This window comes from Pinus tabuliformis, chromosome Q (assembly GCF_031772625.1).
Source record: "Pinus tabuliformis cultivar Carrire ecotype Pingquan chromosome Q, CPIR1, whole genome shotgun sequence".
Lineage (NCBI taxonomy): Eukaryota > Viridiplantae > Streptophyta > Pinopsida > Pinales > Pinaceae > Pinus > Pinus tabuliformis.
Window position 1 is genome coordinate 1,357,600,307 of NC_142296.1, and position 15,649 is coordinate 1,357,615,955.

Below are 15,649 nucleotides of genomic sequence, written 5' to 3' on the forward strand. Positions count from 1 at the left end.
GCAGAGAGATCAGTAGCTTTGAGCTTTTCAAGATAGATCAGATTGCAAGAAGATATGCTCCCTTGAGCCGAGATCACATCCCTGGTTTTCCAAATAAAATTCCAAAGGTAGATTGGTCAAGGAATTTGCCTACGTTTAATGATGATGGTAAGAAGGATGCTGCTTTACATTTGATTAGATTTCATATGCATGTTCGCAAGTTAAAGATCAATTTTCCTGAGGACTGTCTGATGAAAATGTTTATGGCTACTCTGGAAGATGAAGCCCGATTCTGGTATGAAAGTTTGCCATCTGCTTCAATTTATTGTTTAAGGGATTTTCATACCGTGTTCTTTGAAAAGTATAAAGAATCATATCCATCTTTGATTTTCGTTCAGAATTGTTGTAGCCATGTACATAATTTTATTGAAAGCCTTGAGAAGTATTATGAAGATGATAATTTTATGGATGTTGAGATCATGGAGGCTTTGTATGAGAATCCATTTCAGCAACATGAAGAGAACCTAGAGGATTCCCATAGAGACGATCATGAAAATTTGCAGCAGGACCAAGATCTTAGTATGGTGGAAAATGAAAAAATTTCGCCTCTTGACAATCAACATAAATTGCATGAAATGGATCAGCAGTATGAGGAAAATCTGTATACTCCTTCACTTGAAATCAATGAAGACACTCACTGTGTGAACAAAAGAAAACAAAAGGTATTATCTCCTCTATCTGAAGATGAGATAGATCTACTTTTGAGAGGTCTTGTTCCAGCTCAAGTTAACGCAGATTTGCAGTGCACACATGGTCAAGAAGATGATGGTGGACCTTCTTCCTCTTCTGAAAAGGATGACAGCCTTGTAAGCAGCTTTATAGATCAGCAGGTTGAAATTGGTTATATGGCTGAAGATGGTGAAAGAGAAGAGCTCATTTCAGATCTCCCCACAGAAGAAGACGGCATGCAAAGCCTGCATAAGGAGGTAATTCAGTCAGTTCATGAAAATCAAGATGAGATCTTCATTCAAGTAAGTGAAACAGTTCCTTTGGATGAATTTATGGTAGATGATAGAACTGTCATTTTTGCACCTCAAGAATCAACTGAAGTTTCTTTCCTTATGATTGAAGAATGTAATGAGAATCCGGCTGTCATATCATATGAAAATCACCTACCATATTGTCTGACCACCGAAGATTATAGCATACAGGATTACCTTTCCGATTCTTCATATGTTTCATGTGCTGAAATATTTTTTCAAGAAGAGATATGCTCATCCACTTGTTCAGAATTTTTTGAAGCCCATGAGCATACTTTTACTGAAGCACATGATGAAGGAAGATCAGAGTTTGAAGCAAAGGACACCTTGATCTTTCAGCAGGAGGTGGCAGTGGCAAATCTTCATGTTTTTCACGATCCTCTAGCAAGTTTGTTGCAGCCAACAGTGATAGTGTTTATTGCAGTGTTCAGTGATGAAGGAGATCACGGTCAGCTATGTTTTTGGATGCCCAGGGATAGGTTTGTAATGTTGACCAGAAGATCTGATAAGAAGAATCAATCAAGAAGGCATCTGCTTGATTGGTTACATTGGCATTATGATATAGTTTGATGTATATTGTCTTGTAAGAAATACAGGTGGTTGTCATCATGATTTCACATCTTGATGGACTGCTACCCTTTCAAAAAGCTTTGTAAAGTCTTGTTTTAAGTCAGTCATGAGTCATTTGTGTTTGGTCTATTGAGTGAGTTTTTTCAAGTTATTTCAGTTTGCCATCGAGTCGGTTTGAGTCAAGCATCAGTTAAGTTTCAGTCAATTGTCAAAGTCAAATAAAGTTGTTTTTGAGTTGGTCACATGTGAATAAATTGACTCCATTGCCCAATGAATAAAACACTGGTCTGCTCTCCCAAGAGGTCTGAGGTTCTTGGCACCTCCAAGGAGCTACCATCCCCATTGGAGCCAATGTTAGTGTCAGTCTTTACAGCCTTCCTCCAGTGATCAAATGTGCTCTTACATAGTGATTTTGAAGTATCAAGGTCAAATTTTGTCATTTCAGTGAGTCTTCAAGCAAAATTTGGTCACTAGGCATTAGGTCTAGGGTTTGCCTAAATGTCAGTCCATGTCACTATTTAGCTGAGTCTATCATCATTCATATGGTTGTCATTATCATATCAGTGTCTAATGAGTCATTTTACACCTGGTCCATGCTTCAGTTGCCACCCAGGCAAGGTCATTTCCCTCTCCTAGGGTTTTGAAGCCAATTTCTCTTGGATGGTCAAATCACCGGCAAAACTTGTTTCCTGATGTTCATACACCTTCCCCTATCCTTAAAGTACCTTATCAAACACTTCCCATCCCTTAGATCCGCCAAATTCCTCATTTTTGCACAAACCCTAGTTTCTAGCTACAATCTGGCAATTTTCTAGGTTTGGCCTGTGTTTTGCCCTTTTCGACCCCTTCCCCTCACTCAATCACTGAGATTCCACTTTCCCCTGTTTCCTAACATCCTTCCCCACTCCCAAAAATTTCCCCAAGAATTTAGAAGCCCCCTATCCCCTTCATCTCGCTCCATTTCGACAAAATTCCTTGCTTCACACATCGGGACAAGTCGCACTCAAATGATGTTCCAGAGCAATCAAAGATGAATTTTGCAAAACTGAGAGAGGTTTTTGTCCACAACATGCCAAGGAAGAAAAGCCTCTTTCACTTTTTACACAGGTGTCATGGTTTGAGAGAAATGTCAAAACTACCGGCGAGAACAAAGGTGCTCCAAGGACGGTTGGCCAAAGCACAAAAACGAAGGAAAACGCCCGATCCACTCCAAACTTTGGCCAAAGCCTCTTTGACTCAGCATGGTACTTGATTGGGGACTCCCAGCCCAAATTTCAAGAAATTTGGAGAAAATTTTGTCATTTGTGAATTTTTTGTGCAATTTACAGGTTTTTCCCAAGAACTGGTCTCACCCCGGGTGAGACCAGTTTGAAGGGCTGCTCGGAATTTTGCAAACTTGGCATTTTTGGAAAGGGCATTCAAAAAGAAAAATTACCAATACTTGGGAGAAGCCTGATTTTGAGTTTTGAGCCTCCAAAAGCTCAAAATACACCTAAAAAATGACTTTCTGCCCACTTTTTGAGTTGCAGAAAGTGACCTTGGGAGAAATGGTTTTTGATGGGTCAAATCAACACCAAATTCAGAAATTCCACTTGGGATGGAAAGTAGACAGGCCAAGCTTTCCAATGAGCCATCTTGCACCTGATTTGGGCTAGTGGAACCCACTCAAAAACAGCTGTGAAGGGGCGCGACCAGAACTTCCAGGGGCGCGACCAGAACTTCCAGATTTGCCAGAATTCACATTTTTGGTCAAAAAACACTGTTTTGACTATGGTTGACTATTATTACTTGTAGATGATGGATAAATGTAATATTTTCATGGCACTTTGGTAGATTTTATCTTTCTTTACCCTTCTAGAAGCTTCCATGATGTAAAAAGTGAAAAATTAATGCATGGATGAGTTAGCTAAGTAATAGAGGCAAGTTGTTTGGCTGCCTATTTTCTAGTTCTTAGTTTAGAATTTGTTCAAACTGCTCCTAGAAAGCTGAGCTCGACCCCTAGAGGTGGGGAAAGGAGTTAGATGGTCTAGATGGTCTATATTATGCTCTCTCCTTCTCATTTTGATGGTTGGACTCTTGTGTAAGGAAGCTTTATTGTATATTGTGCATCTATTTCTGCAATTGAAGGCAAGGAAAGCCAGGGTTTTACAGACATCTTTGAGGATTCTTGTGGATCTGATTGTTGATGGTGTGTTCTCTACATGTTCTTGTAAGTTTGTTTATGTGTTTCACATCTCTCTTATGCTTCTAAATTGGACAGATGAAGTGGTAAAGTTTGAACTCATGTTTTGACATGCTCAGCTTTTTAGTTTGTTCAATTTTAATGTTTTCTACTGTCTAGAGAGGATTCGAATTGTGTGTTTGCCCTCTTTAGCTTCTCCTCTATCATCTCTGATCATCCATCTCAGATTAAAGCATCAGCACTCATTCCTACCTTGCCCCTTAGATCCCCCTGTGAAAACTGTGCTCAATCCCCGCACCTTGAATTGCACTTCCACCAATTGCCACCAAAAACCCCAAAAATCATTAAATCAACCCCCTTATCAATTTACTAGCCTAAAATCTTTATTATTAATTGGTCAGCCTAATCATATTGAAAGATCTATCGAATCTGACCCGAGAGAGCCTTCTCATACCTCGTAGGGCTAGCTACGAGGTGAAATGGTTTGATGTAGCCTTGAGAGTTTGTCTATCTCAGCCTAGGTGAATTCCAAGCGCTAACACGATCAACGTGTTCCTTTTTCGTAAATAATCTATCTTATTCCGGAAAAGGGTTAAACTTATACTAAGTAGATGTCATTTCCAATTCGTTAACGAGCTAAAAAGGACAAGCGCTTGGCAATGTTTTCATATTTAGAGAGTCTGAAAAGAGCTTAAAGAGGACTCCACTTTGAGGAACAAGTGGTGTCTAGGATAGCAACTGGTTCTAGTGATGTGGGAACTTCTCAAAACATGTTGATTTATGTGAAGAGGCTGGATAATAAGACCACTCATTGCAACTATTCCTCAAAAAGGGTAAAACAACCAAGTGAAAGCGTGTGATCGGGCAATCAGATAGTGATGATGGAAGGAGAAAAACCAAGGCTCATCTAACAGAAGAGGCTGATAGAATGGAAATCACGAGGGTTAAAATGGAAATGGGTTCATTTTTACAGAAGCTTGAACCATAGGGAACTATGCTTGGATTCAGTTTCATGTTTACACAAGCTTGAAACAAAAAACTATGCTTGGATTCAGTTTCATTTTTACACAAGCTTGAAACAAAATTATGCTTGAGATTGGTTTACATGCCCCCAACATGATGACTCGATTCTAGGTGCATGTCTCCCAAGCTTCATTGCATTCACCTAAGTAGGCTACTCGTGGCTATCAGGTGGATGGAATGAAGGTTCATTTATAAGATCAAGCGAAAGACTCGACTAGGATTTTACGAGATCTAATCAAAGACTCGACTTGGAACTTTGCTCCAAGGGACCTTGTTTCATTTTTTAATGATCTTCACACAAGACAAGGAACTCTACTCAGATTCCTTGTTTCCTTTTTTAATGAGCTTGACACAAGACAAGGAACTCTACTTTGATTCCTTGTTTCATTTTTTAACGAGCTTGACACAAGACAAGGAACTATGCTCATATTCCTTGTTTCATTTTTTAACGAGCTTGACACAAGACAAGGGACTATGCTCATACCTTTTGTTTCATTTTTTAATGAGGTTAACACAAGAGCAGGAACTATCCTTGTATTCTTTTTTTCATTTTTTAATGAGGTTGACAAGTATCAACTATTGAAGAAATGGCTAATTTAAAGGATCTCAAGATGGAACAATTGCATGGTACTCTCATAACCAATGAGATGAGAGTAGGAATAGAAAAGTTTGAACCTAAGGACGCAACATTCAAAGTATCAAAAAAGGCCAAGGAGCACAAAAATCATCAAGAATGCTCCAGCTGTGAATCTGACTAGGAGCTGGCTCAACTAGCTAGAAGAATGAAGCATGGGTTAGGAAAATATAAAGGGAAGTTTCCCTTTAAGTGTTTTGATTGTGGAAGAGTTGGACATTTCTCGTCCAAATTCCCTTATAAGGAAAAGGCTAAAAAGGAAGAGGATTAGAAATTTGGAAACAAGTCCTAGAAACATCAAAAGAACAAGATCTATAAGAAAAATGGGTTCTACTCCAATGAGGATAGCTCAGCACCAGAGTCAGACAATGAAAATTCATCAGAGAATGACTTAGATAAGTATCTCCTTATGGATTTCCAAACCAACTCTAGGAAACAAGGTATTATGGACTCTGAAGAGGAAGAAGAAGGAGTAGTGGACCTTGAAGGGGAACTCATCAGTTCCCTTGATGAGCGAAAGAAAGCAAGGAATAAGAATAAGCAACTGAAGGAACAACTACAGCGTGCAGAATAAGGTATGTATAACTCTGATAATGAGAAGTTTCCTTATCAAAAATAAAAACTTGAAGAATCTATCAAGAGCAAAGATAATGTATTCCTTCTACTAGAAGAAAAACAAGGAACCTATGAGAAACTAGAAGAAGAGAACAAGCAATTAAAACAAGAAATGCTCAAGTTAACGAAGGAAATGATCTCAAAGACATACAAAGATGACATTCTGTCTTTGAAAGTTAAACTGGAATAGGCTAAATGAAAGGAAGAGGTTCATACAAATTTGATCCAGGAATGGGAAGAGAACTGTCAGAGTCTTGAAGTAGAGGTTGTTTCTCTAAGAAATGATCTTGAGGGAATAAATACCGAGAAGGGCTTAAATGAAAAATTTGTAGAAGGCACAAGGAAACTACATTAGTTTCTAAATATCTAAATTCCCTCAAGAATCAAAACAGGTCTAGGATACTAACAGACACAAGAATCCTCTATGGAAAATACCAACTTCAGGTCCGTAGGATTCGAAGAACCACAGAGCTATGAAAATAATCTTCAAGGAATAATCAATGAAGATAAAAGAGAAGCAAGGAAAAGAGGATACCATCAATGAAGAAGAATTAATCAGCCATAAAACCAAGATACTTTCATAAACAATATCATAAGGCTTCCAACAATAGGCATTCCTATTTATTTTATGGTCATTGTTATAAATGTCATATCCTTGGACATAAAGTTGTTGATTGTAGAAGGATAAAATTTGAAAGAAATGAAAATTCTAGATATAAGAAGTATCAGAGTTATAGACCTCAAAACTCTTCTCTCAGAGATCGAAACGTATTCTCTCCCTTGTTAAGAGAATAAGAATGCTTCAAATGTAATAATTTTGGGCACAAAGCAAATGAGTGCAGAAGCAGGTTTGAATGCCAGTCCAAGTTCCAAAATGTTAGAAAATTAGCTATCCAACATGATAACGAGAGTTGGAATAGAAAGACTAAAAGGAGCATGCACTGTGGGCTTGCTTTATCCACCCACAATCAAGAAAACAAATGGTATGTGGATAGTGGTTGTTCCAAACATATGAAAATAAAAGAAAATTTATGTCGCTAAAAGAAAAGGACAAAGGAAGTAATTTCACCTTTGGAAACAATGCTCCAACAAGAATCAAGGGTAAAGGAATAGTCAACCTTGATAAAAAAACAGAAGCACAAAGTGCACTATATGTAGAAGGTCTCAAGCACGATCTACTCGGTATTAACCAAATGTCTGATAACAACTATGATGTGACCTTTAGATCTAAAGGTGGTGAGATCCGCAACACGAAGAATGGAAAACTGGCGAGAAAAGAAATCAGAACCCACAATAATGTATACGTGTTTGACGATTCCAGGGTTAACCATTATTTAAGAAAAAAAGTGAAGCATGGTTGTGGCACAAGAGGCTTGGGCATACAAATTTTATCAGTTTGATACAAGTTAACAAGATGGGAGCTGTGAGAGGATTACCAAGACTGCTAATGCCCAATAATTCAATCTGCAAGTCATGTCAATTTGGCAAGCAAACTAGGACTCATTTCAAGTCAAAATAGTTCTCCTCATCCAGACCTCTAGAGCTCATTCACACAGGTATTTGTGGCCCAACTAGAGAAAAAGCCTCAAAAGGAGAAAGGTATTTCATGTTTCTCAATAATGACTTTACTAGGGCCACTTGGAATTGTTGGGTTGTGTTATTCTTTCCATGACTAGCCCACGTAGTAAAAGGGGGGGTTAGAGGGGGGATGGGTAGCCCCCCTCTATGGGGTTTGAGGCAACGCCCCATGATTTTTTTTTTTGGACCCTATATTAGGTTGGGCTAACCTACCTATGGTTTTGTTCAAGATTTTCGCACATGGTTTTGGACGCGATGGTTTTCGGTCCATGGTTTTGAATGCGATGGTTTTCGATCCATGGTATTGGATGCTTCGACATGTTTAAATATGTATTGTAACATTGAAATGAACATAATGAAAAATCAAGTTGGTAATCCTGGTTTTGGGATCCAGGGGAAAATATCTGTGTATATGTGTTTTATGAGTTATGCTCTCCCATTGTTTATTTTCTGTGTTATAGAATTCATATGTAGATAATTTTTGTACGGGGTTAAAACCTACATTTGGTATCAGAGTTGTTTTGGCTTCAAGGGGACGCCTTTGTTGTTGAGGGGTTTCGCTCAGGCCTGTGGTAGACCCTGTTCAGTGGGAGATTTGCGAGATCAATTCTGGTGGTGAAAGAAGATGGCGAGCAATGGAAAGATAGAGATCGAGAAATTTAATGGTCAGAGTTTTGAGTTATGGAAACTCAAGATGGAGGATTTGTTGGTGGATAAAGTTCAGTGGATCGCAGTAGATCCAGGTACTAAACCAACGGAAGTGTCCGATGAAGAATGGAAGAAGTTGGATCGGAAGTCAAAAAGCACAATACGATTGTGTGTCTTAGATTCAGTATTGCTGAATGTATAAGGGGAAGCTACGACAAAGGCTTTCTGGGACAAGTTAGGGACTTTGTACCAATCTAAGTCTCTGGTGAATAAACTGTTCTTGCGGAAAAAGCTTTATAACCTGAGGATGAAAGATGGAGACTCGGTGACAGAGCATCTGAATGCGTTTAATACTATGGTAAGTTAGTTATCGTCTGTTGATATCAAAATTTTAGATGAAGATAAGTGCATTAGTTTGTTGTGTTCTCTACCAGATTCGCAGGATAGTTTGGTTATTGCAATAGGTAGAAATGCCACTGCCTTGCAGTTTGATGAAATAGTCTCATCCTTGCTGACGGAGGAGATGAGACGGAAAAATATGGAGAGCCAGAATGGTGATGCCTTGTTTGTATGAGGACGGTCCCAGAACAGAAACAAAAATAAGTCATCAAGTGGGAGATCTAAATCTAAAGGGAGATGGAAATCTCCAGGAAAACCTGTAAAGGTGGTGTGCTGGAAATGCGGAAAGGAAGGGCACTACAAAAAAGACTGTAAATCTAAAGCTAATGATAATGGAAAGGGATCTGATGATGCTCCTTCTGCAGAGGCAAAAACCACCTCAGATGAAGGTGGGGATGTGTACTTGACTTCTTCAAGTACACATGTAGATCGTGAGGCATGGTTGATTGACTCAGGTGCATCCTTTCACTTCACTCCCCATAGAGAGTAGTTCTACTAGTATGAGAAATATGATGGTGGTGATGTCTTCTTGGGGGATGATAGGAAGGCTAGAATCGTTGGTCATGGAAAAGTAAAGTTGAAGTTACAAGGTGGAAGGGTTAGAACACTTCCAGGTGTTTTGCATATTCCTGCATTAGCCAGAAATCTGATTTATGTAAGCAAGCTAGATGATGCAGGTGTAAAAACAGTGTTCGAGAAGGATACCTGCAAGATGGTTCAGGGAGCACTAGAATTGATGCAGGGAGTTCGGATTGGAACTCTGTACAAGCTGCAAGGTAGCACGATTGTTGATGGGTGCAACAGTTTTGTGGTTCCTAAAAGTGGAGCAGAAAATATAGTGGTCTCTGGAGAGAAGACCATGTTGTGGCTTCAAAGGCTTGGACATATTGGAAAGAAGGGTTTTAGAATACTTCATGGTAAAGGTATGGTAGAAGGTATGAGTAATAGCTCTCTGGATTTTGATTTCTGTGAAAATTGTGTATATGGGAAGCAGAATCGGGTGAGTTTCCCCTCTGGTGGTAAGAGGGCAAAACAGATATTAGAGCTTGTGCATAGTGATGTGTTTGGACCTGTGAAGGTTCCATCACTGGGTAAGTTTGTGTACTATGTATCAATTATAGATGACTTCTCAAGGAATACATGGATATATTTCCTTAAGAATAAATATGAAGTCTTTGACAGGTTTAAAGAATTTAAGACTCTAGTGGAAAACCAGAGAGAGAAGAAGATAAAGGTGCCGAGGACAAATAACGTGTTTGGATATTCTGACACATAGGAAATAGTTAAGTACAACTTGGTCTAGTTTAGAGTTAGGTATAGAGTTAGGTAAAGTGTGTTTCTTTACCGTTGTACATTTTGTAACTTACAATCCGACGGTCACGATATGTAGTGATCCGACGGTTCATTCTCTCCTCGGTATTACCGACACTTGATCCGTGGCTTGACACCCGATTGGTCCATGAGTTCTATTTAAAGCGCATGGAGGGTCATTGTTCGGGTAATCCGTGCATGAGAGAAGCTTATGTAAATTTTCATTCTTTGATTAATAAATTGCCTGTAGTAGCCACGTTGGCGCAGGCCGTGGACTGTTTCCCTCTTTGAGGGTTTTAACCACATCAAAAATACTGGTGTATTGATCTGTGATCTGGTTGTGAGCGGTGTCCTTTTGGTGTTCTTTCTGAGGAACTTACCCTGTAAATTCCTACATGGTATCAGAGCTATTTGAGGGCCGCGTCCGTTGGTGATCCAAATCTGAAGCCGGTAGAACTGCATGCGGCTGTCGTTTCCTAGATCTGCTGTTTCTGACTGCTTTCGGGCTGAGAGGACTGCTCTGTTGCATTCGGAGCATCTGTTCCAGTGAGGAACCCCTTTCGTTTCACGCGAAAAGGTTTCCGGTAGCCCTAGCTGCGTCATTTTTCAGATCGAGAGGTATACAGTGTTTTTGCAGTTTACTGTTATTTTCTCTCTGCTTATTTCGGTTTCGATTTATTTACCCTTTTTTTTAAACCGGATCTATACCTTTCATTTCTGCGTATGCTCTTTGCCCTGCGACTCTGTGCGATCTGGGCAAATCAGAAACAGAAAGGAAGGATTTTTCTCATGCGTATGCTCTTTTCCCTGCACCTTAGTGTGATCTCGGAAAATAAGAAACATTGAGAAAAATATTTAGTTTTTCGGCTAAAGCTAACTTTGAGATTTTTTTAAAAAATATCTAGTTTTTTGGCTAAAGCTAACTTCGAGCCACAAGTTTTGTTTTTCTTTGCATATTCGTGTTGGGTTTTGTATTTTGTAGGGAAAAAGAGCTTTCTCAAGGCAAGCACGCAAACCGAGGCCCGCCCCCTCTCTCTCTCTCTCTCTCTCAAATTTTTTGTATAGATCAATTGGTTCAAAGCTATTTTAAGAGAGTAGAGGTCTTGGGTTCAAGTCTCCATTTTGTGGGGGCGTTTTTTTTCATTCCCGCTCATTCGTGCACTTTGCCGGCAACTTCAACAAATTTTTTTCAAAAAGCCATAACTTCTTCATCCAGAAGCCTTTTTGGAACACTTACTTTCAGCATCTTCAGCTTCAGTTTTTTAAAAAATAAATAAATGGAAAGTCCATGCCAAGTCATTCTTGACAGCACTAACTACTTCCAATGGATAGCCTACATGGAAGATTTACTTAGAAGTAAAGGTCTCTACAGAATAGCCACAGACCAAGAGAAGAAACCAAAAGATGAAGACAAGGCTGCAAAATGGGAAAATAGACAAGATCAAGCACGTGGTTTGATAGGGATGTCTATTTCTCCTGATCTTAGATTCCATATTGCAGAACTTGAGACTCCTCATGAAGCATTAGAAAAAATCGCTAAAGTCTTTGGGATTAAAAATGAAATTAGAGCCCATCAACTTGAAAATGAGTTGCTTACTTTGGATCCTAATAATTTTTCTTGCATTGAAGATTTCTTGTCCAAATTCAAGACCCTTAGATATCTCTTGGAAGGTGTTAAGGTTAAGAAAGAAGATGGTAACCTTATTTATTCCATCCTTACTAAGTTGGGACCAGCCTACTCTGTATTTGTTTCCACTTTCCATTCCACAAGGGAAGCTTTCATTTGTCAAGGAAAAGACTACAAGGCCCCTTCCTTTGACTCCTTTTGTGATTCTTAATAAGAGAACAAGAAAAACTCTTACACCTTGGTCTTCTTAATCTTGGAAACTCTTCCACGAAAGCGTTAGCCGCCCAGCAGCAACCAAATTCAAAGAATCCTAAGAAGTCATATCCTCAAAAGAATGGTCCTAAACCAACTCAGCCTCAAAATGAAAAATCATTTCAGCAAAATGATAAGACCAATAAAAACAAATGGAAGAAGACTGATAGACATTGTAACTTTTGTAATCGAGATGGCCACTTAGAATCTAAATGCTTTAAGAAGATGGAAGCCTTGGAAGCCGCAATGAAGAAACATAACATCCATGTGGAGCCTACTTCAACTTCAACTTCCGGAATGGCACTTTCTGCATGTCGTTGTCAATCATCTCAGTCTGGTTATGCATTAAATGTATCTTCTTCCTCTCCTTCTCATGAGTGGCTCATTGATTCTGGAGCCTCTTATCACATGGCCAAAAACCAAGCCATGTTTTCTTCTTTAAATGATTGTAACACCAAAAATATATATGTTGGTGATGATAGATCTCTTAATGTTGTCGGGACTGGAACTGTTCATCTAGACAATGGTCAGTTTAATGATGTATTATGTGTTCCAACCTTATCCTGCAACCTTCTATCTGTATATCAGATAACTCATTCAGGTGAAGGTAAAATTGTTGAATTTTCACCTCATGATGTTGTAATCAAGGATCTAAGAGATCCTAAACAGATTCTAGCTACTGGTATTGCTGATGATTCCACAAGGTTGTATAAGTTTCACAACTTTGGGTCATCAAATCTTCCCTCAGTATTTGTTGCTCATAATGATGAAGTGAGCAAACTTTGGCATGAGCGATTTGGTCACTTAAACTATCGCTCCCTTCAGCATCTATGTAAAGAAAATATGGTGACAGGTCTTCCTATGGTATCTTGCAGAGATGGTGTTTGTTCCGGATGTGTACTCGGAAAACATCATCGGGACAGTTTTGACAAACGTGCCTCTTGGCACGCCTTAGCCCCTTTACAGCTTGTGCACAGTGATTTATGTGGTCCTCTTCCTGTTGCTTCATTCTCTGGCTGCAAGTATTTCTTAACTTTCATTGATGATTTCTCCAGACGCACTTGGGTATACTTCTTAAAACTCAAGAGCGAAGTATTTAACACATTTTTGGCCTTCAAAGCCTTTGTTGAAAAACAATCTGGACATCAAATTCTTAAGCTAAGAACTGATAATGGTGGAGAATATGTTAAAAACACATTCATCAACTTTTGCACTGAAAATGGAATTCAAATGCAACATACTGTTCCATACACTCCACAACAAAATGGTGTAGCTGAAAGAAAAAATCGCACCTTAAAGGAAATGGCTAATTGTATGCTGCAATCTAAAGGACTCAGTCTTAGTTTTTGGGCCGAAGCAATTAATTGTGCAAATTATATAATCAATCGCACTCCTACTAAGGTTCTAGAGAATATCACTCCAGAAGAAGCTTGGAGTTCCATTAAACCAGATGTAAGTCACTTTCGTGTTTTTGGAAGTGAAGCATGGGCCCATATTCCAGATGAAAAGCATAAATCTTTAGAACCTAAGAGTGAGAAATGTACTTTTGTTGGATATTCTGAAGATGTAAAAGGTTATAGACTTATTCCATTTAAGTCCAAAAATGTTATCATTAGAAGAGATGTAAAATTTGATGAAAATAAATCGGCCTGCGAGCCTAGTCCGGCGGATGTGCCACCTCTTCCTATCTCTTCTACTTTTGAAAACATTTCTTCTTCAGATGATGAAAGTGAGGATGATAATCCTCCCCCACCTTCTCAGGATCCTCAACTTCCAAGATGGGTCCGTGCTACTCGGGATGCAGCAGGTGATCTTGCCGGTGATCCTACAGATCAGCGACGTACACGTTCTCAGTTTGAAAGAGCCTCTTCTTTACTGGCTCAAGCTCCAGTAAATCATGATCCTGACACTTTTGCAGAAGCTTCAGGCCATCCACATTGGGAAGCAGCTATGAATGAAGAATATCATTCATTGTTGGCAAATGATACATGGGATCTTGTTCCTCTACCAAAGGGACGCAAACTTGTTAGATGTAAATGGGTTTACAGAACCAAGTATGGACCAGATGGGAAAGTTGATAAACATAAAGCTCGTCTTGTTGCTAAGGGCTTTTCACAGGTTGAAGGCATTGACTACACTGAAACCTTCTCCCCTGTTGCCAAAATGAACTCTATCCGCCTTGTTCTTTCCCTTGCTGCCTCTTTAAAATGGGAAGTCCATCAGATGGATGTTAAATCTGCCTTCTTGCATGGGGACTTGCAGGAAGAAATCTATATGGAACAACCCATTGGCTTCATACAAACAGACTCCAGCCTTGTTTGTCGACTTAAGAAATCCCTTTATGGTCTCAAGCAAGCTCCTCGGGCTTGGTATGCCAAAATGGATAGCTTTCTTTTAGAATCTGGCTTTTCTAGGTGTTATTCTGACAATACTGTCTACACCAAGAAAGTGGGCAACTCTCTTATCATCCTTGTTCTTTATGTTGATGATCTTATTCTTACTGGTAGTGATCCCAACCTTATAAACCATGTGAAGTCCAGCCTTAAAAAGAAATTTGAAATGACAGACTTAGGACACTTACACTATTTTCTCGGTCTTCAAGTCTTGCAATCCAAGGAGGGTATTTTCCTTTCCCAGTCCAAGTATGCTTGTGATATTCTTCGTCATTTTCACATGGAAGACTGTAAGCCAGCCCCTTCTCCCTTTCAGTCTGGAGTCAAACTTTCAGTCTCTTGTACTTCTCCTGAAGTTGATGCTACCTTATACCGTCAACTTGTAGGAAAACTCTTGTATTTAACCCATACTCGTCCTGACCTTTCCTTTGTTGTTGGCCTTGTTGCTCGTTTTATGCAAAACCCCCGTGAAAGTCATTGGAAAGCAGCTAAAAGAATACTTCGTTATGTTCGAGGTACAGTACAGTTTGGGATTCATTACAGTGCCAAAGCAGCCCCTCTATTAGTTGGTTTCACTGATTCTGATTGGGCTGGTGACCCTGATGATCGGAAGTCTACTGCTGGTTATGTCTTCACTCTTGGTTCAGGACCTATTACATGGGCTTGTAAGAAACAGGCTGCCATTTCTCTTTCGTCAGCAGAAGCAGAGTATCGTGGTGCCGTGGAAGCTAGTAAGGAAGCCTTGTGGCTTCGTCAGATCCTATCAGAGTTTGGCTTTGAGCAGCAGCATCCAACCACACTTTGGTGTGATAATCAAAGTGCCATTCAGCTATGCAAAGATCCAGTCCAGCATCAGCGCAGCAAACACATTGAACTACACATGCACTTCATCAGAAAGCTCATTCATGACCATGTTCTTGAAGTGCAATATTGTTCAACAGATGATCAGGTTGCAGACATCTTCACAAAGGCTCTCACAGAGGCGAAGTTCACTAAACTTCGATATATGCTTGGAGTTCAGGAAGTTGTCACTAAGGGGGGATAGGCTCTAGTGCCTCCTTCCTTCTCCTATTGTGTCATATTTGTAAATCCTTCAATCCTATCCCAAGTTGTTCTTAAGGGGGGATGTTAGGATATTATGACACATAGGAAATAGTTAAGTACAACTTGGTCTAGTTTAGAGTTAGGTATAGAGTTAGGTAAAGTGTGTTTCTTTACCGTTGTACATTTTGTAACTTACAATCCGACGGTCACGATATGTAGTGATCCGACGGTTCATTCTCTCCTCGGTATTACTGACACTTGATCCGTGGCTTGACACCCGATTGGTCCATGAGTTCTATTTAAAGCGCATGGAGGGTCATTGTTCGGGTAATCCGTGCATGAGAGAAGCTTATG